Source organism: Coregonus clupeaformis, unplaced genomic scaffold, assembly GCF_020615455.1.
Source record: "Coregonus clupeaformis isolate EN_2021a unplaced genomic scaffold, ASM2061545v1 scaf0703, whole genome shotgun sequence".
Taxonomy (NCBI): Eukaryota; Metazoa; Chordata; class Actinopteri; order Salmoniformes; family Salmonidae; genus Coregonus; species Coregonus clupeaformis.
In genome coordinates, this window is record NW_025534158.1 from 190,001 (window position 1) to 194,455 (window position 4,455).

The following is a 4,455-nucleotide window of genomic DNA, read 5'->3' on the forward strand; positions in this document are numbered from 1 at the left end:
AGGACTGTATATTATACAGATAGTAGGCTATTGGACAGAAACACACAAGACCAAGGACTGGATATTACACAGATAGTAGGCTATTGGACAGAAACACACAAGACCAAGGACTGGATATTATACAGATAGTAGGCTATTGGACAGAAACACACAAGACCAAGGACTGTATATTATACAGATAGTAGGCTATTGGACAGAAACACACAAGACCAAGGACTGTATATTATACAGATAGTAGGCTATTGGACAGAAACACACAAGACCAAGGACTGGATATTACACAGATAGTAGGCTATTGGACAGAAACACACAAGACCAAGGACTGTATATTACACAGATAGTAGGCTATTGGACAGAAACACACAAGACCAAGGACTGTATATTATACAGATAGTAGGCTATTGGACAGAAACACACAAGACCAAGGACTGTATATTATACAGATAGTAGGCTATTGGACAGGAACACACAAGACCAAGGACTGGATATTATACAGATAGTAGGCTATTGGACAGAAACACACAAGACCAAGGACTGTATATTATACAGATAGTAGGCTATTGGACAGAAACACACAAGACCAAGGACTGGATATTATACAGATAGTAGGCTATTGGACAGAAACACACAAGACCAAGGACTGGATATTATACAGATAGTAGGCTATTGGACAGAAACACACAAGACCAAGGACTGTATATTACACAGATAGTAGGCTATTGGACAGAAACACACAAGACCAAGGACTGTATATTATACAGATAGTAGGCTACTGGACAGGAACACACAAGACCAAGGACTGGATATTACACAGATAGTAGGCTATTGGACAGAAACTCACAAGACCAAGTTTCCCCGAAGGCAGCTGATGCTTGCTTGATCCTATTTTGAATTTCGAGGTCGATGCTGCAGTCCTCCGAGAGGATGCTGCCCAGGTATTTGAAGGAAGGGACTATTGCCAGTGATTTGTGTTCAATGGTGAAGACAGGCATGGTGTGTGGAGGGCTGGATCTCTCCATTGGCAGACCACCTCTGTCTTGGTGGTGTTGATAGCCAGTTCCATCCTGCTATAGACCCTCACAGCCGCTACAAGGACGGACTGAAGGTCTTCTGGGCCACAAGAGAACAGTCATCAGCATACTGCAGCTCAAGAACCCGCTCCGTCCAAACCTTGGTGGTTGCTTGGAGCCTCCGGATGTTGAATAGGCTTCCATCCAGCCTGAAGTCCACTGCAACCCCTCTGCTGGCCTCAAGCTCCTTGTGGAGAAGCTGGGTGACGCCTGAAGTCCACTGCAACCCCTCTGCTGGCCTCAAGCTCCTTGTGGAGAAGCTGGGTGACGCCTGAAGTCCCACTGCAATCCCGCTGCTGCTCTCAAGCTCCTTGTGGAGAAGCTGGGTGACGCCTGAAGTCCACTGCAACCCCTCTGCTGTCCTCAAGCTCCTTGTGGAGAAGCTGGGTGACGCCTGAAGTCCCACTGCAACCCCACTGCTGCTCTCAAGCTCCTTGTGGAGAAGCTGGGTGACGCCTGAAGTCCCACTGCAACCCCTCTGCTGTCCTCAAGCTCCTTGTGGAGAAGCTGGGTGACACATAGGAGGAAGATGTTAAAGAGTACAGGTGCCAGTACACACACCCCCTGCCTCACACCGATGCTTACTCCAAAGGGCACTGACTCCTGCCCACCTGTGGCCACCCGAGCCATCATCCCATCATGGAACTGGCAAAGGATGTTGACAAATTTGGCTGTCCAGAGTAGAACTCTCAAAGCACTTCATGATGACAGAAGTGAGTGCTACGGGGCGATAGTCATTTAGTTCAGTTGCCTTTGCTTTCTTGGGTACAGGAACAATGGTGGACATCTTGAAGCAAGTGGGGACAGCAGACTGGGATAGGGAGAGATTGAATATGTCCGTAAACACTCCAGCCAGCTGGTCTGCGCATGCTCTGAGGACGCGGCTAGGGATGCCGTCTGGGCCGGCAACCTTACGGGGGTTAACATGTTTAAATGTCTTACTCATGTCGGCCACAGTCCTTGGTAGCGGGCCGCGTCGGTGCCACTGTGTTATCCTCAAAGCGGGCGAAGAAGGTGTTTAGCTTGTCCAGGAGCAAGACGTCGGGTGTCGGCGACGTGGCTGGTTTTCCCTTTGTAGTCCGTGATTGTCTGTAGACCCTGCCACATACGTCTCGTGTCTGAGCCGTTGAATTGTGACTCCACTTTGTCTCTGTACTGACGTTTTGCCTGTTTGATTGCCTTACGAAGGGAATAACTACACTGTTTGTATTGAATAGTCAGTAGCAAGTCTTTAAACTGTAGCTAGAAAATATCAATTTTTTGTATAATCATTAGCTAGCTACATTGATGAACTCAGCTGATGGTGGGAGTTAGCTCATCCAACAGGCTTAAACTGCAGTGAAACAGAGACCAGACCAACAGAGACCAGACCAACAGAGACCAGACCAACAGAGACCAGACCAACAGAGACCAGACCAACAGAGACCAGACCAACAGAGACCAGACCAACAGAGACCAGACCAACAGAGACCAGACCAACAGAGACCAGACCAACAGAGACCAGACCAACAGAGACCAGACCAACAGAGACCAGACCAACAGAGACCAGACCAACAGAGACCAGACCAACAGAGACCAGACCAACAGAGACCAGACCAACAGAGACCAGACCAACAGAGACCAGACCAACAGAGACCAGACCAACATAGACCAGACCAGACAGACAGCCAGACCCTGATCCTATTGTGTTTAAGCTAGCTACCTAGTGGCCTTTTTATAGAGAATATAAATATATTCAGCGGCAGGTAGCTTAGTGGTTAAGAGCGTTGTGTCAGTAACCGAAAGGTCGCTGGTTGTAATCCCCGAGCCGACTAGGTTAAAAATCTGTCGATGTGCCCTTGAGCAAGGCACTTAACCCTAATTGCTCCTCTAAGTCGCTCTGGAAACCTGAACAACCCTCCATGACCCATCCATCAGACTTAATAATAATAATATAATATGCCATTTAGCAGACGCTTTTATCCAAAGCGACTTACAGTCATGCGTGCATAAATTTTTGTGTATGGGTGGTCCCGGGGATCGAACCCACTACCTTGGCGTTACAAGCGCTGTGCTCTACCAGCTGAGCTAAAGAGGACCAAAAAAATTTAACAATTGACACACTTTTTATTTTTTTGTATTTTGTATTTTTTTGTATTTTTTTAGTCATTTAGCAGACGCTCTTATCCAGATCGACTTACAGTTATTGAGTGCATACATTATAAAAAAAATAATATATATATACTGGCCCCCCGTGCGAATCGAACCCACAACCCTGGCGTTGCAAACGCCATGCTCTACCAACTGAGCTACATCCCTGCCGGCCATTCCCTCCCCTACCCTGGACAACGCTGGGCCAATTGTGCGCCGCCCCATGGGTCTCCCGGTCGCGGCCGGCTACGACAGAGCCTGGATTCAAACCAGAATCTCTAGTGGCACAGCTAGCACTGCGATGCAGTGCCTTAGAGCGTCCGCTAAATGAATAAAATGTAATAACTCGATCCGGTGGAATACGACGATTTGAGCGCTTATTCCAGAGGCTCAGTAAGCCAGCCACGACGCAGTGGGCATGTTGGACTGGGACACGTTTCAATACGATAAAAAGCCTCCCATTTTACAGTGGGACCTGCCATGTAGCCTAGTTATGCTCATATATTATGGAAGAGTTACAGTGAATATAGATAGAGATGTTGTATTGGTATTTATTATAGAAGAGTTAAAGTGAATATAGATAGAGATGTTGTATTGGTATTTATTATAGAAGAGTTACAGTGAATATAGATAGAGATGTTGTATTGGTATTTATTATGGAAGAGTTACAGTGAATATAGATATAGATGTTGTATTGGTATTTATTATGGAAGAGTTACAGTTAATATAGATATACAGTGGGGAAAAAAAGTATTTAGTCAGCCACCAATTGTGCAAGTTCTCCCACTTAAAAAGATGAGAGAGGCCTGTAATTTTCATCATAGGTACACGTCAACTATGACAGACAAAATGAGAAAAAAAATTCCAGAAAATCACATTGTAGGATTTTTAATGAATTATTTGCAAATTATGGTGGAAAATAAGTATTTGGTCAATATCAAAAGTTTCTCAATACTTTGTTATATACCCTTTGTTGGCAATGACACAGGTCAAACGTTTTCTGTAAGTCTTCACAAGGTTTTCACACACTGTTGCTGGTATTTTGGCCCATTCCTCCATGCAGATCTCCTCTAGAGCAGTGATGTTTTGGGGCTGTCGCTGGGCAACACGGACTTTCAACTCCCTCCAAAGATTTTCTATGGGGTTGAGATCTGGAGACTCCAGGACCTTGAAATGCTTCTTACGAAGCCACTCCTTCGTTGCCCGGGCGGTGTGTTTGGGATCATTGTCATGCTGAAAGACCCAGCCACGTTTC